At 37.8% G+C, this 27,744-nt stretch overlaps 1 non-coding gene and 1 pseudogene across 1 annotated transcript; one reads left to right on the top strand and one right to left on the bottom strand.

Moving 5' to 3' along the window:
- Positions 1 to 38: 38 nt before the first annotated feature.
- On the bottom strand, positions 39 to 27,524 carry LOC117715374 (vomeronasal type-2 receptor 26-like; annotated as a pseudogene).
- LOC117715853 (small nucleolar RNA SNORA17) lies at positions 7,629 to 7,760 on the top strand. The gene has a single exon (XR_004607656.1). It is a non-coding gene; the product is annotated as a small nucleolar RNA SNORA17 (small nucleolar RNA).
- Positions 27,525 to 27,744: the final 220 nt, after the last annotated feature.

Raw genomic sequence — 27,744 nt, 5'->3', positions numbered from 1 at the left:
GCACAAATCACAATAAATTCCTTTGTTTAAGGAAGAAGTCATCTAAAGAGCATTTTTCTAGAATGGCCACCTGACCTCAGTAGGATCACATAACATTTGGGAAGAAATATACAGCCCAGTAAGGTAGAACTGGAGGCCAGAATGGAAAGAATTTCCACAGCCACCATGGTTTTGCCTTTGGAGCTCAGGTAGGCTGGTACAAAAGAAATCCATACACTGCAGAAAACCAGCATGCTGAATGTGATTGTTTTTGCCTCATTGAAGCTGTCAGGTAGCCTTCTTGCCAAAAAAGCAATAAGCAAGCTCAGACTGGCCAGAAAGCCCAAGTACCCCAAAACACAATAGATAGCAAGGGTGGACCCCTCATTACACAACAGGATGATTTGCCCAAACTCTGACTGCATGTCAACATCAGGGAAAGGAGGATATGTTCCCAGCCAGACTGCACAGATGCACACTTGAATGAGGGAACCACAGCAGACTATAGCATTTGAGAGTCGGGTCACCATCCACATTCGTAAGGTGCTTCCTGGTTTGATGGCTTTGAAGGCCACAACCACAATGAAGGTCTTTGCCAAGATAGCAGAAACAGCAACAGAGAATACAACCCCAAAAATCACTTGTCTCAAGACACAAGTGACTGTGCTAGGTTGGCCAATGAATATTAATGAGCAAAGGAAACAGAGCATTAGAGAAACTAGGAGGAGATAACTGAGATTTCTGTTATTTGCTCTGACAATGGGTGTGTCCCGATAGTGGATAAATAATCCTAAAATCATGGCTGAAAATACAGATAAACTAATGGCCACAGAGACCAAAACAGCTCCTAGAGTATCATCATGGGACAAAAATGTCATAATTTTATGGAGACAGTAATTCCTCTGCTTATTTGGATACTGATCTTCAGGACACTTGATGCAATGATCCATATCTGAAAGGGAGGCAGATTGGTTTATTACATTCCTCTGGTGAGTTCAAAGAAGGACATTTGAGATGTATTTCTTGAGTGGAACGATTTTTGAATTCTGAAAGAAATATCCCTAGTTATAGTTACTGAACTGTAATGTTGAAAAACAATAGATGAATTATTTCTTCTTTCATAAGAGAAAAATACATGTACACTTGAATTCCTAAAATAATCAGAGATTGAGTGGACTTAAACAATATGGAAGAATCAGAAATCTAGAAATAAAATGAGGTGAAATCAGACAATATGAAAATTATATTTGATTACATATGGATGGAAGAGAATATAAACTTTGAAGCTTTTAGTTTTTTCTTTCATTTTGTATATTTTCTTTATTAAAAAACTTTTTATTGCTTGAGAATTTCATACGTGCACATAATGTGTTTTGATCAAATCTACCACCAATTTCTTTGTCATGCATTTTTTTTGTCTCTATTCCACCAACAATTGTTCTTCAAAACCTTATTTGCTCTTGTTTTTTTAACCCAGTGCAGTCACTTAATGCTGTTGTGTCTATATGGATTTAGGACCATTCACCATAACATGGGCAACCTACCAGCACCACATATCTTCAGAAATCTGACTGTCTCTAGCAGGCATCAACTGTCAATAGCACTTTGCTAGGGCTGGTACTTTATGAGCTTGTCCCCCGTCCATCCTAGAATATTGTGACTTGCTCTGTTGCTAGTCTGGTGCATGCTTCTGTGAGTTTATGTGTTCAAGTACCCTGTCACGTCTGATAAATACTGCTTTACTACAGATGTCCCCTCTATAGTTCTTACAGAGTTTATAGCTTTAGTTCACAATGATCCCTGGAACTCTTGTTTCTGGGAGCTCTTAGTTATTATTGTGGAAGGCCTAGAATATAAAACTTTCTATCAATTGCTGACATCTATGTTTAGGAACTGTGGTATTTTCTTTTGTTTCTTTGATTTTGATTTTACCAAATGATGTATCATTGTTTTAGAAATAATGCTTTAGACAATATATTCTTGTGGTGAATATTTTCTTCTTAAAATAAAAAGTACTAGTTTGAGTGAATTTCTTAAAACCCTTAATTGAATTCTGACTAGAAGTTTATTGATGGAAGAACAATTTTTGCACTTAATTTTCACTATAAATTTATTACTTACATTTGTATTATTTGAGTGTTCTGTACATTTACAGAAAAAATTAGTAAATTTCTTCATGTAGTATCATTTTTTATAAAAGGTACAGGTGGAGGTCAGACTTTGAATATTTAAATATTTAAGACAAATGCAGTAGGATGGAAATCCTAATTCACTTAGCTTAGATTTCACTCACTCTGAAGGACACTTGCATGAGACCCATGTTTAATTATGAATTACAGCAAGTCACAGTAATAGACACCTGTACCTCTAGTGCTCAGAGACAGAAACAGGAGAGTTACCACCAATCCTGATCTACATACCACTTTCCCAGCCAGACAAAATTTCATATTGAAGCATTGTCTTAAAAGAAAAAAAGAGAAAGTGAAAGAAAAGGAAAGGAAAAGAAAAAAGAGAAAGGAAAGAAGGAAAGCAGAAACTCTTTACATATTTGACTGTGAGTTTATACGTCAAAAAAAATCTTAAAATACCAGTATAGTTCAATCTATAATATAAATTTCTTTTCCAAAAGGTGATTTAAACCAACTCTTTCCACAGGCATACATAGGTTGTTTTGAGAGAGAATGGTTTCTTCGTGGTCCTTAACCAAAGTCAGTGTGCTTGGCTATCAGTTCTGCTTACCCTCCCTTTTGATTTTGAAAAATATATTCTTTGATATATGTAAGCAGCTAGATACTAGTGGTTTGAAGGAAAATGGTAGATAGGAATTAAAACTGGTTGAAATACTATTGTAAGGATCCGTGATTTGTGAAGAATGATACACCAGACTCAAATAGTATGTAAGAGCAAAGAGCATTTACTTTTCAGGGAACCTCCATGTAGGGGTCTACCATAATTTAGGATGGAAGATGGATATGTGAGGTCTGCAGGACCAATTTAAAGCATGTTATGGTAGAAGTGCCTGATTTTTACCTTTCTCTTGATTGGTTGGCTCTATCTCCAGGGGTATGAATGACTTTGTGATTGATTAAGATACTGGGGGATTTTGGAGACTTTTGCTAATTTAGCTCAAGCTAGATGGTGGGGCAGCTTCTACAGCTCCTGGTTGGCTGCTTATGAGACTGGCTCCAGCTAGGTAATGGGGGCTTCCTGATGGCTGCCCATGAAGGTTGATTTTTTTTCTGGAATTGACTTGTTTTGAAAGATTGCAGTTCTGGAAAACAGAAACTTAGGCCTAGTCTCCAAAACTGCCAGCCTGTTAAGGAGTCAGCCTGGCTCTGGCTCTGTCCTCTCATTCCAACTTCTGATTTGATCTGACTCATTTTTTTGCCCAAAGTCTTAGACATTATCTAAAGGGTCAATTAAGAAGTAAGAATCATGAATTAATGTCAAAAATAAGGGCCTTTTTGATTAGAATCTCAGCCTGAATGGTGGCATAATAGATGTTACTTTTTAATATTTGATTTTTGCTGGTATTTGGACATACATTGTTTTCTTGGGGGCTTAGGAAGGTTGTAATGCTAAAGATTGTCCAAAGATTGGGCAAGGGGGCATGTATAAGAAACATCTAATTAGGAGATCCAGCTGAAAGACAAGGAACTATCATGTTGATTGAGTTAGTTAACATCAACTTTTAATAAGTCAGAATTCAGCAGTCCTCAGATGGTCCCTGGATGTCAGTGTAACAGTTTGGTGTTGGGCAGCTATTGGTTATGTAAATTCTGGAGTGTCCCCTCAATAGCATGAAAGGTGGGGATAACAAGTTTCTGTCCCATGGTTATCTTGTCAGCATCCTTGACCAGCAGGGGAGTAGCAGCTATGATTCAAAGGCAGTTTGGCCATTTTTGTGCCATCAGATCCTGTTTCTTAGATAAATAAGCCACTTGTCTCTTTCATAGTTCCAACATTTAAGTGAGTACTTTTTTTTTTGCTATCCCCCATTTCCATCCACATACACTAGATGGTTTTAAAAGCCATGTTCATTTTAGTTTGTCATATTGTCCCCTTTGGTTCTCATATAAGCTTCAAAAAGTCTTTTGAGACATTCTCTATGGTTCTCATTTTTCTCTACATCACCTGGCTTACCTTAGAAAATTTGTGTGTATCCTAATGCCTTCTCGGGGACCCCCTCCAAACCCTATCAAAATCTGGTGGTGGTAGACCCAGAGATTCTACTTACCTTCATCAGATAGGTTAAGTCAAGGGGAAGACTACATCAGTATCAGACTAGACTTGGGTTAGCAGTCCATTTGTACCCAGAACCAATCTCCACACAGCTCCCATGTTTTTGTATTTTTTTCCCTTTTTGTTGTCATGAAGAGGACCTGAAGCATTTGATGACTGTTGCCTCAGATGAGCCAGTGAGTTACATGACTGAATCTAAAAGACAAATGAGTACTGAGTGTCCCTATGAAAATGTGGGAGTTTGCAACTTTCAGTTGTAAATGTTGTTACTAGCAAATGGCATATATGTTATGAACTATCTCCTCTGTACATCTGGAAGTCCTGCAGTCTGGTGGGATAAGGTTGTAGTAGAGTCAGCCCTCTGGGCAGTACCTGACCAAGTGCAAGTTAGAGTCCAAATGGAGTCAGGAGAGTCAGAGGGGTCAAGGGCTGTTGCTTCCTCTGACTGTGCTGGTTGAGCAGGGCCAGTGGTGGCAGGAGCATAAATATAAGGAGGGGGCAGAAACCTTCTACAGGGGCAGAGGGAGCAATCAAGTTAGAAGGGACAGGATAGACTCTCCTGCAGAGGATAGAGTATTGGGAGCCATTGCAGCTAGTGACAAAAATGGTTTCAACCAAACAAGGGTCTTTTTGACCAAGCACTGCCATCTGAGGATCTGTGGCCTGTGGCCTCATAGACAATAACCGTTATTGCCAGGAGCCATCAAAGAGAAGCTAAAAACTAGCTGGTGATCTTCTTATACTTCCATGGACTATAATGGCAGACATGTTTCTCTAGTCAAGGCCAAGAAGATTTACATTCAAGGAAAGATTCTTGAGATTAGTATGCTTCCCCTGTTATCATTAAATATATATAACAATTACTAGATATTAGCCCACCCTTTTGAGTATAAGTCTCTGCAGAAGAAAGAAGATGTACGTTCTTGTAGTAATGCTCTATAGTCAAATAAAGGATTTCTTAATTCTTAATGATAATCTTATAAGAATTCCAAAAATTATATTAGTAATTATTAAGATCACTTATTAAAACACTGCTATTATTTTCTTTCTGATGTCAAAACTGCAATGAGAACTATGCCATTCTTCAAGTGTCCCAAGTCAATTGCTTCTGAGATAGGCATGCATCAAGAAGTTGTAAAACAATTAACCAAACATCTAATTAGTTAATTAACCAAATTAACTAATGATTTGCTATAGCTGCATAAACAGACTATAAAATATTGACTGGGTTTAACTATATGAAACTTCACTAATACGTTAGTCACAAATGTTATGGTTTTTAACTTTCAGTGAACATGTAAAGCAAGTGAAAAACGGTGAACATTTAGCTAGATAAATACTCTTGATGGATATGCATGCCAACATCCTCTGTGGTAACCTCCTTACTCAATTTATGGTTTGAATTTATGTGTAAACTTGTGGTGAACTTTTTACCATGTGGTGATATATTCTGAAAGATGAATAAGTGCTGAGGAAAAAAGAGAGAAGAAATCCCCCTTAGAGAATTGAATAACTTTTTAAAGAGAAGAACCTTTTTGATGAACTTTCTTAGAGAACTTTCATAGAAAACTTTTTAGAGAGAACTTAGAAATAAAGATTAAAGTCACATTTCAAAGGTTCTTCTTCAGGACATCCTTCTTTATGAGAGGGCCATTATTTCCTGCAAACAATGGTTAGTTTGCCAGGCTAAACAAACAGAGCAGAGTCTTCCACAACTCTGTAAAATGGTTCAGGACAGAGTTCAGTGAGGTGCTCTGCACCTGTCTCCTCTTAGGAATCAATTAAAATCTTGTACAAAAAGACAAAAAGCACAGATAGAGAACATACAGAGAGACACAAATGATATTACTGGGAAAATAAAAGCAAAACCAGAAGATTGTTCTACATGGTCTTCCTTCCTGCACAGGAAAAACCCATAAACCCAGAGATGAATCAGAAATTAGATGGGAACTAGGAAGTTCTTGCTATACAGAGGTTGGTGAGCATACTCCTTAGCCCCTGGCTGTTTTACAAAATATTCATCTACTTTGCCCTTCGTTTACTCCAGATCAAACCCAAAACAGAAACACAGAGGTCTTAGATAACCAAGCACCTAGACGTACCAATTGGAAAAGAAAAAGCTCAAATATTCATGTTAGGGGAATTCAGTAAATCACAAATAAGCCCCCAAATGTAAGGGTCTAAGATTTGCAAAGAATGACACTCCAGACTCAGATAGTATGCAGCAGTAAAGAACATTTATTCTGCAGAAAACCTGAATGTAGGGGTGTACCATAACTCAGAATGGAAGACACAGGTGTGGACTTTGCAGGGTCAATTTAAAGCCTGTTATAGTGGAAGTGACTTTTACCTTTGAATAGTTGCCTCCATCTCCAGACATATAGGTGACTTTGTGATTGGCTCATGGGGGTGTGGGGGAGTTTTTCTGATCAAGTATACTTGGATCCAGTTAGGTGGTCAGGCAGCTACTACAACTGCTGACTAGATGTCTGTGAAGTGGACACAGCTTAGGTGGTAAGAAAGCTCACTGTTTGTCTGGCTCTCAAGGGTATGTGGTTTTTTTCCTGAAATTGATTTCTTTTGCACTTTTTCAGGACTGATAAACAGAAACTTGGGCCTAGTCTCCCAAATTACCAGTTTGAAACATGTTATGGAGTCACCCTGCCTCTGGTTAACTCAGTCCTCTTACTACAAGAGAATAGATTGAATGTTCTAAAACCATATAATGAAGTCTTAGTAACCACTGAAAAACAGAGTGGGCTATATAACCGAGTCTGAAAGTATTTTCAAAGGTGTATGGTGAGCTCTGATTAAATTTAGTCCATGTAATAAAATATTTTTATGGTGATAATTGCATGATCTGTGAATGCAGATGCATCAAGAACACATACCTAATATATTTCAAGACTTTGTGTTCAATTTACTGCACAAAAATGTGCTAAATGCATGATGATAATAGAAGTAATTTTCTTAGAATTATTTAATACAATGTGGGGATATCAGCCAATTAATCTCCAGATTTTCAGTAAATATAAACTTCTACATTGGCAAATTCATTTTGTGAGAGTCAATATATTTAGAAGTAACATAAAAATTATTGTTTCAGATTATGAAACATGTAAATATTGAAGTATGAAGATATTGTTAAGGAAAAGAAATTCAGTCATATATACTTGTAAACATTAAGCCTTCTGTTGACAGCTTATAATGTACTCCGATGAGGACAAGAGGGAAAAATTGCCACAAGCATATTAGGTAGAAAATAATGGTATTTTAGAGAGATGTTATCCCTAGAGAGTATTAGTGTGGATATATTTTCTTCAATTTTAATCTATTAAAGTCAGTGTGTTACTTTTCTAAAAGTAAACAAAGGGTGGATTAGTAGTTGATAAGGATCAAGAGTAAGGACAGCTCTTAGAGGAGTTGCAGGTATGGCTGCTGTGTCACATGCACACCAGTAGGTGGCAGAGAGGAGAGAGGTTATGTCTACCCACAATGTTCTGACCTAGAAATATCTGAATGATTAGTAGCCTAACATTCCCTAGAAAAAGAAAGCCTGAGATGACCTCTATTCCATTGCTGTACAAACCCAAATAACTCCCAGTACGAGGAACAAGGCAGAGACTAGAAGAAGTCTTTCTAGGCCTGAAGCCACCAGGTTGGAATGAACTCAACTCAGACAATCCTCAGAAGGGGTCATTCAGGCCAGATGAGTAATGATCCTGATATAATGCCTTCACCAGCTGCAGCACACAGGAGAATGAGCCCTACACCTCTCCTGGTTAGTACAATTGAGGTGACCCTGCTGGTTGGGACACAGGTAAGCCAGTCCCAAGGGCATGAACATGGCAGAGTTGGCAAGGCACTTGACTACCATGCACTGACATGGGTGCGGGAGAGTTGCCCTCTTCCTTACCTTGTGTGACCTATAACTTGTAATAGTGCTGGCCCCAAGGTCATCACAGCAGAAGAGCTGTCAGTACCCCTTCTCTGCCTCAGCACTCAGGACACCAGATCCTGAACCTTGCCTTGTCAGCACAGTAGAGTTGTCCCTGGATGTGATGGTTGCAGGTGAGCCAGAGCCGAGGACATGAGTGTGGGAGAACCAGTCATGCCTCTTATCTGCTGGCTGGTGGTGCTAATCAAGGAGAGATTCTCTCCTACCCTCCCTTGTCCCTTGCCATCTATGGTAGGCAGAAGAGCTTGTCCTGGGACTGTGAGGATGGGAGAACTGGCCTTGTCTCTCACCAGCTGCAGCGCATAGGAGAACAGTCCCTGAACTTCACCTGAGCAGCAGGGTAGAGCTGCCCTTTGCATGAGTGTTTGTTTGTGAACTGGAGGAGAGAGCATAAAGTCAGGAAAGTCTTTATGATCTAGGCCTTTTCCCAACATCTACTGCCCTACGAAATTCTGGAGTCTGTGAAGGGGCCAGTCCAAATATCTAAAACTTCAGGACCTTATAACACATGATGACAACAACAGGACATCCAAGAGGAGCCGCAGTAACTATAGAGTAGCAGAATCCAGAGTACAAGCAAGGAACTCTGGCAAGAAAATGAGTGTAAATATAAGGGTATGACATGGGACCCACTATGACATATTACAGCTATTACAACGATACATTTTTCTCTTAGTGCAGTGGAAGGTTGCAAGGGGGAGGATCAATACTAGAGGAGGGGAAGATGAGAGGGATTGGGTTGTACGATGTGAAAATCACAAAGAACCAATGCAAAGTTCAGTTTAAAACAAGATCAAGGACTTGGTGCTCATCTGCACCCCAGCACTGAGGACGTCATGGGCTTGCAGACTACCACTTCTTCACCAACAAACGAAGCAAAGAACATTATTTTAAACAGTCATTGATAAGTACAGATTTCATTCAGGAGAATAAAATTGGATTTACAAAAGACCTGCTTTGAAATAGATGTTAGATGTGATATAAGGACACAAAGCTGGTAGTAAGCTTTGCTGCTGTGCTCTGGGGAGGCTTTGCAATGAGAATCAGTTTGAAGAAGATGTGACATCTTGACAGTCAGAGGACAGTGGAAGGGGCATCTCTGCATATCACTTGCAGCCTGCACATCACTAATATACTTGCCCATCACTCATGTCCCACACATCTCTCACAGCCAGAACATCACCTATTCTCTGGGATCTCTCAGGGCTTAGTTGTGCAGTGACCTCAGGCTAGTTTACCTTACCAGGCAATGCATAATATGAACTCCCACAAGAATCAAAGTAATTCCAAAGCAAAAGTATTAACTTTATCTATTGTTAGGGTACTGCCAACTGTTTGAGGTATACAAAGACTATCTTTGACCATTGTGCATAGAGTTTGCAGGGGGTAATAAATTTCACCATAACATAACCATTGCTGAAAAACAGGGGTACAAAGAAAAGAAACTGAACTCAATGCAGATGTGCAGAAGACAAATAGGGCCCAAAGTAGAAGCACTCTGTTGGTTTTACTTACCCAGGAAGCTAAGCTTGGAGCATTGCAGGAGCACACTGGTTTGATACCAATCTGGACAAGCCAAATCACTAACTAATAAACAAACAACAATAACAAAAAAAGACTGTTTTTGTTTGCTTGTTTTGAATAGGGTTTCTCTGTGCAGCCTTGGCTGTCCTGGAACTCACTCTGTAGACCAGGCTAGCCTTGAAATTAAAGATCCACCTACTGAGTGTTGGGAATAAAAACCTGTGCAACCTCCATAAAGGAAGAACTTGTTTTAAAGTATTAAGAGTTACATATATTAACTGTAACTGTGTCTTCAGGCTTTTAGTTACATACTTCTGCCCCATTGTGAATCATTCCCACATTCAGGAACATTTCTAGAAATTTTCACATTTAGAACCATTTCCAAAAATTCCACATTCAGAATCATTTTATAAATACCTGTTTCATTTGCAATCTCTCCATCTGGACATAGGACACAATCAAAACAACAGAATGGTTTCCCTTCAACAGGTGTTTTCCTAAATCCAAGTGAACAACTGTGACTGCAAACAGATACAGGAGTCTGTGTAGGGGACATGAGAGGAGGGAAAACAGTCAACACATGACATTAAGTATTAGCATCCAGATGGTAGATTTCAGCAGGAATCTGTATACTGTGACAACTAAGAACTACTGTGCTTTTAGAGAGTGTGAACCCAAAGTGTCTCTTTCTCTCTTGAACTTTTTTCCTGTCTCTCTTTTGAGCCCTTGCTTTTTATTTCATTCAGCTGATATTTTTATTTTATTATATCTTGTATACTGTTATTATATTTAAAACAATTTTTAAATTTGGAGATAATTTGATCCTATTCTTACCCTACTGCAACTCTGTCCAGATCTTCTTCTGCTCCCTACTCATCCAAATTTATGATCTTTCACAAAAAAAACCCCAAATCCCAATAAAACAACAGTCACTTAAAACATAGAAGATAAAATACAATAGCACAAAAAGAAAAGCAAAGCAAAACAAAACCCACTAAACTGTAACCAAATAAAATTATTTATATAAATGTTGTTGATTCCCTCATTGTTCTACTAAACTACTCCTGAACATGAGACCTGAATGAAGTATTTGATATACCCAGTGTTTTACATTGAAGAAAATTTATCGGGTCTCTTGCAGACTATAATGTCCCCCATTACTATGTAGCATCTCTTTTTATCAGATCACTGAGATATTCAGGGTAAACAGTTCCAACAATAAGGGCATGAATGTGCATATAGATTTAAAATTCAAATCCAGAAATATGTGTCCAGGATATTTAATTATACTGTGCAGCAATAGATTGTGTTATTTACTGAAAATAGCTTATTTGGTTGTGGAATGGCTCGGCCCTCAGCAAATCTTTAATACCAAACAACAAAGGTAAAATTTGTTGGTAGAAGGAAGCACCCATATTTGAAAGTAATATCTAATTGATGGGGCAGACAAAGTGATGAATCAGAGAAAGATCTGACAGACTGAGTCAGAGATGGGATATATCCAGTCCTCATAAAAATAGGCAGGGAAGATGTAACTTGATTGGCTTCTACACCAGCAGTCAGGTACTGAGTTGGGACACAGTGATGGATGAAAGCCAAAGGCTAATGACTCATTAACCCTCCCTTACTTTTCTGGGACTCAGAAGCTGATGACTTCTGGTGATTTAACTCTCTCTTGCTACTCTGCCACCAGAAGCTTTTGGTTTTCGGCAGTTAACTCTCTTTGCTCTTCTTAGGCCAAAAGCTGATGAGTTCTGACAACCCTGTTCTCTGAGAAATTCCACTCTGAGAACAGCTCATGGTATGGGCCTCAATGATACTCACCTCCTTATAATATTTGCCCCATTTTATGAGTTTTTTATTTAGGGAAAGATGCTGAACACTGTGAGATTCAAAGACAAACTCTCCAACCTTCACTTGAGCTTTGGTACCACTTGGCACAGACTGGTAATTAAGGATGTCGAGCTTGGTTGCTGAAACCTTCTTGTTCACAACATTCCCTTCATTGGTGCTTCTCCCAAGTTGGCCATTTTGTAAGAATGGATGGAGCTAAAAGTGAAAAATTACATTCAGAATTGCACTATAAGTCACTGAGATGTAAATAAACCTGGTTAATTTAACTGCCCTGTCTTTCTCTATCTGTATGATCCTGTGGCTTTCATTACTGTTCTTTATATCAAATATTTGTCATAGGACTAATCCATGCCAGCAGTAGGACTATATCACACAAACATGCACACAGACACCTACACAGATACACACAAACATGCACACACATACAAACACACAGACACACACAGACATGCACATACACACACATACACACACATACATTCAGACAAACACTCAACAAATACTGGAGGTAAAAGATGTTTTCAACCAAATGGACATTATAGCAATACGGTAGCTGTAGGAGAACCATAAATAATAATTAGCAAATAAAAATTTAAGATATCATTATTTGCTGATTCCATGATAGTACATATACAAACTACCCCTACCAGGGCACTCCTATGACTAGTGAATACTTTCATAGATGTGGCTGGACCCAAGATTAACTAAAAAAATAGGTGTCTTTCTGTATATAAATGAGAACAAATTGAGAATAAAATCAGGAAAACACAACTCTTCACAATAGCTACAAACTATATACAATATTTATGGGTAGCCAAATTAATCAGTTAAAAGACTTGTTTGATAAAACTTTGAGTCTTGAATTGTAGAAACAGAAGAAAATATGTAAAGATGGAAATATCTCCCATACTCATGGATCATTAGAATTAGCATAGTAAATAGAAAAATGACTTCAAGAGGTATCACTATTCCTAATTGTACATTATAGAACAGTGCTATAGTAATAAAAGCCACAAAGAATTTATATAAAAACACACATGTTGAGCAATGAAATTGAATTGAAGATCCAGAAGTAAACCCAGACACCTTTGTACACCAATTACATATTTAATAAAGAAGACCGAAATACCAAGGTAAAAGTGAAGAATATTCAACAAATGGTGCCGTTCAAACTGAATATCATCACATTGAAGAATGCAAGTAGATCTATATTTATCACCCTGAATAAAACTCAAGGCCGATTACCAATCACATTAAACCAGACACATTGGAAAAGGAAGATAAAGTAGAAAACAGCTTTAAACACATTGGCACAGAAGACAGTTTCCTAAACCGAACACTGATAATGCAGGCACTTAAATCAATAATTAATAAGTGGAACTTCATGGAACCAAAAAGCTTATGCAAGACAAAGAACAACTTAAAAAGTCTATATAATGAAAATAATTTATATCATACCGAGAGTTAATAACCAAAATATATACAGAACTGAAGACCCTAGGCAACAACACACCAAACAATCTAAATAAAAAGCAAAGCACATAGCTAAACAGAGAATTCTCAATAGAGGAATCTCAAGTTGCTAAGAAACACTTAAAATAATATTCAATGTCCTTTGCCATTAGGGAAATGCAAAACAAAACTACTTTGGGATCTGTCTTCCACCTTTCAGAATGAATAAAAGCAAAGACAGAAGCTCATGACAGCAAGAATGTGGACCAAGGGGCACAATTCTTCATTGATGAAGGGAGTGCAAACTGGTACAGCTACTATAGAAATCAATATGCTGGTTGCTCAGAAAACTGGGAATCAATCTACCTCAAGACTCAGCTACACTACTCTTGGGTTTATACCCAAATGACACTCCATCCTACCACAAAGGTACTTGCTCAACTATGTTCACTGTGGATTTATTTAAAATTGCCAGAAACTGGATGAAACCTAGATGTTTTTTAACTGAAGAATGGATCATCAAATATACTTATACAATGAATTCCTACTCAGCTGTTAGAAAAACGAGACTGTGATATTTGCAGGAAAGTTGATGGAACTAGAAAAGATCCAGAGTGCTGCAATCTAGACCCAGAAAGACAAACATAGCATGTAGTTACTTGTATGATGTTATTAGCTGTAAAATAAAAGATAATCATGTTACAATCCACAGACCCAAAGAGAGGCTAAGTAACAAGGAAGATTCTGTGCGTGGAGGGTACAGGTCATAAGCATCTCCCTGAGAATGGAAAATAGAATAGATTTTGTGTGTAGACTGGAGGGTGGATAGAGATAAAAACAAGAAGTAAAGACTTTGGGGAGGGACGTATGGCAGAGAAGTTATGGACAGAGACAGTGAGTTATGGAATAGTGGGGCATTTACAGGCAATGTCAAAACCTAGTGGAGTGGAGCTTCCTGGACCTATGAGGGTGACTTTAGGAAGAACTTAGTAATGGAGCATATGGAACCTGAACTGGCTACCTTCTGTAACTAGGCAAGGCTCCAGACAGTGTAGCTTTGACAATCTGTCCTGACTGCAAGATGTGCTGGGACAACAGTAATTCTAAATCTGAGGGAGTAAACAAACAATGAGTGATCTAACTTGAGACTCAAACCATGAGATGCATCATAAGCCAGACACCGACAGGGTGGCCAGGAACCTGAAGCCAGGTTGCTCAGAGAACTAACCACCATAGACCACAACAGCAACTAGTCAGAAACAGATTCCTAAGGCTATTCTGCTATAGTCATAGAGCAGTGCCTAGATCAGTTATTATCAGAGACTTCATGTAGCATTTGATGGGAGCAGATGCAGAGAACCACAGCCAAATGGTATGCATTGCCTGGGGAACCCATGGGAGATGGGGAGGAAGGAATGTAGGAGCCAGAGCAGTCCAAGACACCAAGAGAACACATCCCAAAGAATCAAAAAAGCAGGGTTTATAGTTGCTCACGGAGACTGAATTGACAAGTACAGAGCCTGTACAGATCTACCCTAATTCATCTGCATACATGCTATGGCTGTTTAGCTTGATGTGGTGAGGGACTCCTAACAATAGAAGAGTGCATATCTGACTCTTTTTTGCTTCCTTGTGGTACCCTTTTCCCAGTACTGGGTGGCCACATCCAGCCTTGATATTAGGATATGTGCCCAAGCTCACTGTATCTTGTCATGCCATGTTGATATCCCTGAGAAATATTCTTTTTTTAGAGAAGAAAAACAGAGGACCAGGGGATCTGGGGGAGAGAGGTTGGGGAGGCGAATAGAGGAAATGGAGCAACTGAAGTCTTATAGGAAAGAAGAATAATTTTTAAAAAAACTAATAAAATAATAACCTCTCCCTTACAGCTCAGGGAACACTATAGAAGAGGAGGCACTCTTCTTTTGTATGATTTTCATTTGATAGTTTTGTTTTGTTTTGTTTTATTAAATAATTTTTGTTTCATTTAAGAAAAGCAAATGAAGGAGTGAATGAATGAATGAATGAATGAATGAACTGAATGAAAATCTACTCACTTCATTAAAAACAACAACTGTACTGTCACTTATACTTTCTCGGAAAGGTAAAATGAGTTTTCTCCCGTGGAGTGACACTGGGTATATCAACCCCTCCAAGGAAGGTCTCATGTTCAGGAGCAAATGACCAACATAATGGCATAATGGACTCCATTGGTTTGTGTGTGTGTGTGTGTGTGTGTGTGTGTGTGTGCACGCATGCGCTTTAAGTTGGTTACAGTGTGACATTTTGTTTTGTCTTGTTTGGGATTATATGATTTTATTTTGTTCTCCTGGTTTTGAGGGGGGGTTGTTCTATTGAGTTTTGCTTCGTTTTTTGAGAATGAACTTATGTTTGGGAGGAGGTAAGGATCAGGAGAATATAAACAAAATATAGTTAAATTTAAAAATGTTTGGAATGATGCAATATTAGCCTTATGAAATTCAAGCCAGTGGATGACTCCCCATGTAACAAGACTAGATGCTTACAAGAAAACTGTATCTTCTGGCCACTGCAGAGCAGCTGCTCATATGATCTCAGTTTTGATAGCATACATGAGAACTCACAAACCTAAGCCAGGCTAAAGTACTTGAACATTAAGTCCCACCTGTACCTCAGATGCCATTGGCAATTAAAAGCTATTGGAAGGGAGTGTCAATTTATCTAAGAGTATAGCCTCTGAAAATTTGGCTGTGCACCAGCAGAAGCTAACATATCCAAAATTATTAGTAGAGCAAGAATTAATCTTGAAGGATTTTAAGAAGGTAGGATTCAAATCTGGGTATAGACAGGGAAAGTTGGGGGGAAGGAGGATGAATCAGATCAAAACTCACTATACAAACTTCTCAGAATTATCAAAGACACACACACAGATCACAAAGAGTGGAAATATACATAGTGATTTGAATAATCAATGTTCCCAGTTGATTCAGTTATGTAAATACTTGGTCCCTGTTATAAGTGTTACTTTGGGAGGTGATGGGATTTTTAGACCATGGAACATTGCTTAAGGATGTAAGCCACTGGGCTGGGCTTTGAGACTGTGTCACCTCATCTCACTTGCTCTCTTAGATTCCTTCATATGGTTGAAGATATGATCTCTCTACTTCTTATTCTAGCTATCTGCTGCTATGCCTCCCCATCATTAAGGAATTTCCCTCTGAAACCTTAGCCAAAATAAACGCCTTCTACCATAAGTCCCTTTTTAGTTACTTTATCACAGCAATAGAAAAACCCATATAATAACAAATATTGCCTATACTATATAGAAAAAGAATGCTTACACACTACTAGTGGGAATGTTAATTAGCCCAGCCACTCTGGAATCCAGAAAGGATGTTTCTCAATAAAACAGAAATGGACCTACCATATGATCCAGCTCCACATGATCCAGCTCCATCACTTCTTGGTGTTTACTTGAAGGACTTTAAGTCAGTGTGTCAGTGGCACTTGACATTAGGACTTACTGCAACAATAATGAGTTCATCACTCAGCTTAAGAGTGGGTGGTTTGAATAAGAACTGCATCCCATAGGTTCAGTTATTGAATACTTGCCACCTAGTTGGTTGGCAGTGTTTCAGGAGGTTTCTGAGGTGTAGACTTGCAGGAGAATGAATGTCACTGGGGATAGACTTTGAGAGTGTAGAGAATTTTCAGTTGCTACTCTTTGCTTTGCCTTGTGGTTGAAATGTGGTCTACCCCTGTCACCATACCTGATGCTTCCTGACAAGGCTGCTTGCCAGATGAACCCATTATACCTAGAACTGTAAACCAAAGCCTTTCTCTTATAAGTGAACTTGGTTGTAGTGTTTTGCCACAGCAATGGGAAAGTAATTACATAGTGACTATCAATTAATAAGTGCTTAAAGAAAATTTGGAATACATATAGAAGAATTACATGCATCTATAAAGCTTAACAATGTTATGCCATTTATGAGAAAATTGGTGTAAGAAAAGTTTCATATTAAGGAAAATCAGACTCATAAAGTCAAATATTTTTTTATCTCATTTGTAAAGTTCAGTTTATCACACACACACACACAGAGACATTAATAACATGAACACACACTTGCACATAACTGTACAGACACTTGTACACACACAGACACACAGAAAAGTACACACTAAGCACACACACACACATAAAAATAGAAGACTTGGAAATAAAGGAAGAACTTTGTAGAGGATCAAATGTGACTAACACAAGTGTATATTAGTTACTGATCTATTGCTCTGATAAAGCACTATGACCCAAGCAACTGACAGAAGGAAGAGTTTATTTGGGCCTATGGTTCCAGGGGAACCAGAGTCTATCATGGGGAGGAGCACAGCAGCAGGCACATGTGATGGCATAGGAAGCTGAATGTTCAGATACTCACCTTCAAGACAAGAAGATGGCCATGAAGTAAGATGAAGATACATAAATGCCAAAACCTGCACTGACGTATTTACTCCAGGAAAACTGCATCATCCATTTTTCCCTAGACAAATACCTCAAGAACCTATTGTGCAAAACCTGAGCCTGTGGGGAACATTTCTCATTCAAACCACCACATCTCTGCAGGGAGTAGAATGTGGAATAAAGGAATTGAGGGGAAACATAGTCAAATGAGTATTGTATACACTTGAATGAAATTATCCTTATGAAACCCAATACCATATATAATAAAGATATGCCAATAGAAACAATAAAACAATATTCCTAGTTATTTTACATAATTAGGAAAAAATTAACCAAGTAGATAAAATATCCCTTAGATAAAACCTGTAAGATGCTGGTGAAAGAGATTGAAAAGACATCGAAAGGAAACAGCATCAAAGATTAGAAGAGGTAATACTGTTTAAATAGATCATTATACAAAAAGTTTCACAGATCAGGGCATTCTATATGAACATTTAAATGACATTTTTCTCAGATATTAACAAGGGCTAAAATCCCCACAGGAGAAGAGAGCCACAAAGAAATCACATGTCTTTTGCAAACTTGATCAATAAGAACAAAATGAAAGCCTTGCATTTCCCACTCCAAATAGTTTTGTAAAATTACAGCAGTAAAAGCATGGCCTATAACATGCACATATCACAGAAGAGCTGAACAGAAATCCAGAAACCAATTGAACACACAAGATACCAAGAACACACAAAGGATGAAATGTAGTCTCTTCTACAAATGGTGTTGTGAAAACAGGGTGAGAAACTGCCATTGGATTTTTGTCTGTTTCATACACCAAATAAAAGAAAAACAGATCAAAACCTCAGAGTAAAACTCCTAGAGTTAAACAGAGAGAGAAGTTCTTCAATGTCATTGGTCTTGATGATGATATTTTCAAATATGATTTCAAAAGCAATCAATGAAAGATAAGATAAATTATCCTACCAATAAAGCATCTGCACAGCAAAGAAAATAACCAACAGTATAAGAGGATAGTTCATGGAATGGAAGAAGATATTCACAACAGGATACCTAATGAATGTTTATTACCCAAGTTTATAGGTAATTAATAAATTATTTAGCCAAAAAGTTAAAATAAGGAAAAGTGTCTGTTACACTGGTTTTTCAAGAAAGGAATACATGTGGTCACAAAGTGTGTGGAAAGACATTTAACATCACCTGTCTGAGAGAAAGGCGAATGCAGCTCACCATGAGCCACACCACTTTCTATGTATTAGGATGCCTGGTGTCAAAACTCAAAACACACAAAAGATTTATATGATCTAAAGGGATAGTTAGCCCTTAGTCCAGAAATAACTTTCCACTCTTGGATTAGAATCTTTAATTAAATTCAGAGGACCCCACTGACAAAGAGGTCATGAGAGTGAGAGAGGGCTGGTTGGGAGAAAGGCTCCAACAGGGAAGAGACGGGTAAGGAATGCAATGGGGGCAGAGGTAGAAAATACACAACATTCATTAACTAAGAGTTTGAAAGTACCAAACAATGAGCAAATTTAAACAATCTCAAAAAAAAAAGTGTTGATAACAATGTAGAGGGAGCAACTCTGGTAAATATTAGAAACTCTAGAGGTTTGAAAAGATGAGCAGGGGAACCGTGGAAAGTTGATTAGTGCCTTTCCATTCAATCCATATTCATTTTGAAGGAACTGTTTTTGTTTCAGTTGCGGTTGGATTCTATTTATAAAGACAAGGTCTGTCTATACAGTCCAGGCTGCCTTCAAACTCATGCAGCCACATACACTGGAGAATAGTTGTGGATGACAATGTTGTAGCCTTATAGAGCTATGTGTTCTTTCTAAGATCTGCTTATCAAAATAAAACAGACTATTGTCATCAAATATGCCTAAAATAGCTATAAATATGCCATATTTATACTTGTACAAGGCGTTTGAGTTATATTCTATAGTTTCTTCACAAAACAATAAAAGCAATAATAAAAAGATGTAAAAATAAAAGAGCCTGAATATAATTGTTTGAATGTGTTTAAAATAGAAAACCATTTTTTCAGCACCATGCAAGTATTGTTTTCTGACAGAAATGTTAGTTCTACTTTAAGCACCACAATGTGTTTTTCTTTAATTTTATCTCTAATTTGAGAGTAACTCTGAAAGTTCATGAAACAAAATGCAGAATTTACAAGCCAAGCCCAACACTGTAAGGAAACACAAGACCAGCTATGATTACCTTCCATGGGAGAGGAGCCTGGAGGACACTTTTATCAAGTGAGTCTCCTTCCACTCTGAGTGACAGCTCCTCATGCAGTGCCTGGGCAATGGTGTATACAGCAGCATGGACTTTATAGCTATAGGGTGAGGTATTCATATCCCAAACTTGCAGAGGACATGTACTCAGGCTTCCATTTTGCTCACATTGACTACGTTTCATGATGCCATGCTCATAGAAGTATGGACATTCAAATAAGATTGACCACACATCCTGGATAAAGATATCATGAGGGTATTTTCTAGGTTGGACACTTGCGAGAAAATCCTTGAATCCCAGGATTTCATCAATGCGAACAGAAAATGATAATCCTCCAACAGTGAACAAATTAGTTTTATATTGATGAAAAGGAAATGTGGTAAAATCCCAATCAGAAGTTGTGATCTAGACATTATGAAAAAAAGCATAGTGAATGATGTTATCGACAAACCTCACAAGAGAATAACTGTCACCAAATGCAACAATAACACGTGTCAATGTGAATCTTTCAAAAAGAAGCTTCTTGTTTACTGTGTCCTTAGTAAGAATATCTGGAACCTTTTATGCAAATGCAACACAAAGTCCATGTTTGGTCATCTCCTCTGTGATGTCCCTAAGGAAGAGTTCTCCCCTCATATCATCTGGAACCACCAGGCCAACCCAGACCCAAGAGAAGTACAGCAGCAGTTGAATAATTCCCTGATACAGAGCTGTGGTGTGCACAGGAAACTGATAAGGAGACTGGAGCTGGACTCTGGTCCCAAGACTCTGGTCAAAAGGAGCATAGCTGATCTAAAGAGAAAGTTACCACTAAAGATATTACAATTATGTTTATTCTCAAATGATTTTGTTTATGTCTTCTCTTAAGACATAAACACTAAGAGAAAGTAAACAGTTAAATAACTTGCTAAGAAATACTAATTTGTTACCTATGTCCCATCACTTACTTTTTAGTCCTTAGATGAAGTGTGTCTTTATCTTTTCACTTTTATAAAATGTATCAAACAGGGCTACAATGTGTCTGTCTCCTTCTATCAGTTCAGGCAATACCAGTCAAACAAGAGCATTTGCAAATCTGTAATTTCCCATACTAAAACTTTCCTCCTCCTGATATGGAAGTGGAGAAAGTTTAAAACTAAAGACCTTTTACTTGAACTCATGAAGTCATAACTAATTAACCAATAAAGAGGAACCTAAGGAGTATTTTAAAACCTACTCATGAAGTCTATATTTCCCTAGAAGTTTCTTTGTTTTTGTGTTTCTGTAATGCTTAATATAAGCTTGCCTAGGATAGAATGATGACTAACTACATCAATTAATGTTATGAAGTTTCTTTTTAACAGTACCCTCTGGTCACCCCCATTACATTGCTTACCAGAAAACACCAATTGATATGACTACATTGTTATTCCTATGTACTTTAGGGCATCTCCTCTGGGGCTCAGACTGGACTAGACCATGAATTTGTAGAAATCAAATTACCATTTATTAAAATTCATTGCACTTATTGACATGAAACAATCCATTTCTTTAAGATGAGCTCCTGAATGAGTTCCAGGATTATTTTTTCTTTGATCAAGGAATGTATTTCAAGGTTTGGCCAACACTGTCAGTCTGCTTACTGAATCTTCTATCATTTTCTACATTATTGGTATCAGAATATCCCAGTGTCCCAAGGCTCACATTGGACTTGATCCCCTTTTCCACATAAATTCCCTAAATAATCTTCTAAAATCTGATACCACTAGATCATGCCACAATCCACAGCTCACACCGTGGCTGCATTCACTGACTTCACACCAGGCATCTGAATTTGAATGTTTAGTGAACATTTATTTAACTTATTAAATCCAAATTCATGGTAATTAAATACAGACACTTAATACATGCTAATTAACTGGGAGGAGAGAGAGGTAGATAGGGAGAAGGAAGAGAAATAAGAAAGAAGAAATCAGAAAATGAAGTAAACATGAATACGTTGAAAAAGGAGACAGTAACATAAAGAAATACACAATATTTAGTAAATGCCCAAATTCAGCAATTTAAATAGATGATACAACATGATACAATTATTATATTATTAAACATTAATAATGGGCTCATGAGGCCCTGAAAACTTTATAATTAAGTTTACTTAAAATATTCCAAAATCTTAATGAACTACTGTTAAACCATAAATGTAAAAATTAGGTTTTTGAAATGTGACAAAAATACATCCAAAAGATAAGGCAAGTGTCTGTGGTAGAAAGATCTTTTGTCTTGCTGAAAGGACAAACCCAGGGTTCTTTCAGGTCTCCAATCCAGTTGTTGCTCTCAGGAAGACAGATGCAGAGAGAGGTCTGACCAAACACAAGAGCTTTTGTTTGTCAGTCCCCCTGACTGAGAGGGCTGTGGCAGGCTGCCATCTCAGAAGAGAACAGATCATCTAAGGCTGACCTACTGTGACAGGGGCTGAGAATGGGGAGTAACAAACCTCACAGAGTCTGCAGACATCTAAACAGGCCTGGATGAGGCTGCCTCAGGTTGCAGGTGTGGAAATGGAAGTTCACAATGGCAACAAACTGAATAGTTAGGTAGGAGAAGGCTTTGCTCAGGCAGTTTATGGAGGGAGAATTTAAGTTCACTGTCTTGCTAACTAGGAGCTGACTATAAACTGTGGAATCTGATAAGCCAAAGCTTGAGGTGACTGGTGAATAAGCTATAGTGCTAAAGATGCCTGAAGATGCCACGATAAATCCATTTTGTACACTCACTTAAAATTATATGCCATACACATACACACATATATTTATACAAACACACACACACACGAACACACTATATATCTGTATACATACATGTACACATGTATGTATATATGTTTGTGTATATATGTATACACACACACACACACATATATATATATATCATGAGGCTGAGGAAGAGGCACTGTGGGTTGGAAGTATTTGCTTTTCAAGCATAAGGGCCTGTATTGAATTCTCAGTATCTCCATAATAAGTCAGAGATGCATACATGTTTTTGTATCCCAAAGAGCAGTAGAGACAGGTAAATTCTAAGAGTTTGCTGACTAGTCAGCCCGGAATCTCAAGCTTCTGGTTCAGTGAAAAACCTTGATTCAAGGCAGCAGTGTAGATAGAGATGGAGAAAGACTCTTTGATCTCCATATGTGGGTGTGCTGACATACTTACCTGCACAGTCACGGGACACATTTACATGTAACACACACCTGACACACACCATTCCCATACATGCCAGCTACCAGACACACACACACATACATACATACATACACAAACATACACATACATACATACATACATACACAGAAATATATGTACAGAGGAATAGAGAGAGGAGGGAGACAGAAAGAGGAAGAGAGAGGGAGAGGTAAGAAGGAGAGGGAGAGGGAGAAAGAGAGAAGTAAAAAGGGAAATACTGCAATTGTAAAAGAAATCCTAAGGCAGGGGAAGGTAATAAAACACTGAACTAAAAGCTGAAAGAGTTTTGTTCGGAAATCAGAACAGCAACATGGGAGAGTGTGAGTGGCATCAGGATGCAGACAGTAAGAACAAAGTGCATGTGAATGGGCATACTGAAACCCATGCATCCTGTGATGACAAAAAAGTAATTCTAAGGAGCAAAGTTCAATTCCCAGCAACTGTAATAGGTGGTTCATAACCACTCACTCTGTCTCTGTTTTCTCTCTCTCTCTCTCTCTCTCTCTCTCTCTCTCTCTCTCTCTCTCCACAATCTTATAAATAATCTAAATATATTTACATAAAGATAGAACATGGCTAAGTAATAATATATGTAAGTAAAACAAAAGGAAATATCCAAGCCAGCAGAATCCCAACTCAAACAAAGAGACCAAAGAAACATGAATACCCAAAACAATGTGACAACCCAAATATGATTCCTTAACAACTGAACACAGGGACACTGATGTCAATAAAATGCCAGATGAAAAATATGAAATTTACTAGTAAAATTACAAACAAAGGTCTAGAGTGTATTCACCTTTGCCATTCAATTTTAGTTTGAAATCCTAGCAAAATCAATACAGTAAAAACACACACAAATGGGGTAAGAAGCAGGTAAATTATTCCTGTTTGCACTTGATATGTTTATGCCTGAATGTTTTCTCATGGGCACGTCGTAGAAATTTAAATATGAAATTCTCAGACCTTATACACACTTTAAGTAACTACACAAAATAGATATCCATACCACTAGCTATGTATACATCAATAATGAATTTGTAGAGATAGAAATAATGGGAGTATTACCATGTACAATAAAAAAAGCACCTAAACAAAGCCTAAACAAAGAGGTGGAAAAAAAAAAAAAGAAAAAGAGGTTAGGCTTTCGTGGTAAGCCTAAACAAAGAGGTGGAAGACTGTAAAGGTATTAAAGACGAGGCTAGAAATTGGATGAACATGGATGCATACAGAATGGCCAAATTAATATTACAAAATATGCCAAAATGATATATTATTAAGAATAATTCACATCAATCTTCCTATGACTCTTTTCACACAACTAGCAAAGACAATTCTAAAGTTCATATGGAAGCACAAAGACCCCCAACTGTGCAAAGCCATCCTAAATAGAGAGGGTGCTGGTACGTGTTTTCCAACACCAGATCTCAAATTACACTACTGAGCCAGAGTAACATAGCAGCCTGATGTTGACACAATATAAACCTTCTGACAAACTAAGCAGAAGACCAATAAACAAACTCACAGAGCTACAGTCAAAAACAGATTTTGGAGAAAAGACAATAGCTTCAATTGCTAGGAAGATTGAATATCTAGCCACATGTAGAAAATTTAAGGTGAAGTTATCTCTCTCTCTCTCTACTCTGTGCAAAAATCAATTCAAAGCAGCTCATGGCAGGAAAACAGAATGGGGAGCTGTTAGGTGACAGATCGGAAACCAGTAAGAAGCAGGTAGGAGGATCTGTGACAAAAATGAGTCAAGTACAATTATATATAAATTTCTTTTAAATAATTAAATTTATTACAAATGTCATAATAAGCATATGTCCAAAGCCAAATATTTAAAAGAAGAAATAAAATTGATGAAACCCATAAAAATAAACATCTGGTCAGGTATGTTGGTACACGCCTTTAATCCCAGCCCTGGGCAAGCAAATGCAGAATGATTTCTGTGAGGCTATCCTGAGCTACATAGAAAATTCATGACTGCATGCTGAGAACCTGTCTCAAAAGTAAACAAATAGGTAAAAATTAAAAATAAAATGTCAGCCTAATGCATTTGACCAAGATTTTGAGTTATTTCATGAATGTAGCGAGAAACGGTTAGTACCAGATAACTGTTATTTGCAAACTTAAATTTTAAAGAGCCCTTCTCAAGCTCATTACTAAGTAAGATGCATTTGAATTATAAATGCTACTCCTCTAGCATTGTTTATAGGAAATCATTACTGATCAACAGGAAGAATTTTAAAGACAAATATTAAAACATTCATGCCAACAGAGAAAAATTCTAATCATTCCCAACAACCAGCCAGAGTGAGTCTGACCCACGGTTCTTTGGAAAACTAAATGTTATGTGTCAATCTGAGCTCATACCACAGTAAAGGAATCAGGAATATGTCCACAGTAGTTACAGTGAAGATACGTGAGCAGAATTAGTAGAGTCCTCATGCTTTGTGATGCTCTAAAACTAGAACTGAAAGAAAGACGGTATTGACAATGGCATAAGGAAAAGGAAATTTTCTTGGAGTGGAAAGAATACAGATTGTCACTACTTTTCTCTATATTTTTTTAATTTAAAGGTTTTTAAATTAAATTTATTATACAAACATGATTTCATCTCATGAATAAATTATACTGTAGACTTAAAATGATAACTAAGTAGTAAATTTCAAGTACATCAGTAAACAGTATTTGAATTAGTTAGCATTTTTTACTATGTTGCTATGTTTAACTAAGGAGCCAGGATTCTTTGTATACCTGTGGGACATTGTAGAGACATAGAACTCAGGAGATCTGAGTTGATATTCCTGTTGAAATGCCTCCTATCACAGCAACCAGCTTACCAGACTTCTCAGGCCTGCAACTGTAGTTAGGAACTGGGGGGCTCTCTCCTGAGAGTAGAGCCATAGAACTCTCCATAGCCTTCACCTCAAAAAAGTCAACATTGAAGAGGTAGAATCCCAGGGACATATTGAATAGAATATTTGGGTCCTTGTTGATTTTTTCTGTAGCAAAAACCATTGCCAACATGTGCTGATAATTTTTGGTGAGATCCCTAGTAGGAAATAATGAAAAGACAATTTTTATGTTCTTTTTTAATCTTAATTTTTAATTAAAATATAATTTTATCAGTTACCTCCTTTTCTTTTCTCTCTGGAGTTCCTCTCATGGTCCTCTCAAATTCTGGATTTTTATTCCTACCAATCTAAGTAATATAAAGAATATACACAATAACCCAATAAATAAACAGCAAATCCTATATTTAAAATATAGCGAAATTGGTCATAAAAAAAGAAGATTCATAGTACAACTTATTATCAAATTCACAATTTTTGCTTTTGAAATTTTTGAGACAGAGTCTCACTACTCACCCAAGGCTGGGTTGAAACTCACTATGTAGATTAGATTAACCTCAGACTCATAGAGATCCACCTGCCTCTGCTTCTCAAGTTCTAGGGTTAAAGGTTTGCACCACCACATACTATCAAATGTACAACTTTCACTTTTACTATGCAATTAGTGTCTGAGAAATTAAAATGGAGGAGTAAAGCATGTGGGAAATAGCAAACATTAAAACTTCGTATTTCATGTGGTCTTGGGAAATAGGACAAACCTCAGGAAAATTCACAGTGCTTGATCAAGCATAGCAATTGAGAGAAAATGGTGTCAAGTACATCAAAACAGGAAAAATAAAATGTTCTCAGTACAATACACTAAATAACTACAAAGAAAAATTGTTTTCTATTGCAAAGTACTTTCAACAGCTTTTTACATATTTAGTAGAATTCAGCATTAGTAGGGGAGACACACTGAGAGTCAGTCACAGCTGAGTAGCTATTGGCATTTGGTGGTTACTGGGAAACAAAGAGTCAGTTTCCTTCCATAAGGTTTAGCTTGCCTAGACTCTAGATGATGTCCTATACTCCTGCAGTACTGGCATGCCTAAAAAAGTGAGAGCGAGACAGAATCTATGAAGGAGGGAGAGGGAGAGGGGGAGGGGGAGGGGGAGGGGGAGGGGGAGGAGGAGGGGAAGGGGAGGGGGAGGGGAGGGGGAGGGGAGGGGGAGGGGGGAGGGGGAAGGTAGGGGGAGGGGGAGGGGGAGGGGGAGAGAGGGAGACACAGAGATGGAGACACGGAGACGGAGACACGGAGACGGAGAGACGGAGACGGGATAGCATGAACTTGTGAGAGAGAAGACACTGGATATTGGAGGAGAAGCAGAAGAGGCAGATTTAATCAACCTACATTGTATATATGTATGAACTCCTGAAGCAATATTCCTTAATGAGAGAAGCCAAACACTTACGCATAAACATATTCTGGTATGTAGATTGCATTTTTAAAGCTAAATTTACTTATGATGGGTCTAGCCGTCAGTCTAAGGGAGAAGAGTCCTCCAATCACAAAATTTCCATCTTGATAGTAGCCAGGAGAAGCAGGTATACTTAAGGAGAAACAAGAAATTTGTTCCTGTAATACAACAAGAACAATCCAGAGAGAGAAAGCAAAGAGTAATTTCATACTAACATTGATAAATAATTAATAAAACTCAGTTATCTGTTCAGTTGAGAATCTTGGACTAATCAAGCCCAACAGCACATCAGCAAACTGATAAAACATGGGTCTGTCTGGTCTATGCCGATGAACTTTATAAAGCATCCTTTTGTCCTGATACAGGCCCACCAGTACCCAAACACTCCCTCAGTTCCTGGGAGGATAATCTGCTTTGCACCTACTTAGCCCTAGACTGTGCCCCCTTCACAGAGTCACTGTGAGTCCCCAAAGGCTCAGGGACCTCTCACTTGGGACTTGGGAATCCTGAT

This window comes from Arvicanthis niloticus, chromosome 9 (genome assembly GCF_011762505.2).
Source record: "Arvicanthis niloticus isolate mArvNil1 chromosome 9, mArvNil1.pat.X, whole genome shotgun sequence".
Classification (NCBI taxonomy): Eukaryota; Metazoa; Chordata; class Mammalia; order Rodentia; family Muridae; genus Arvicanthis; species Arvicanthis niloticus.
Note: the sequence above shows the minus strand (reverse complement) of the source record. Positions and strands in the feature narration are given on the sequence as shown.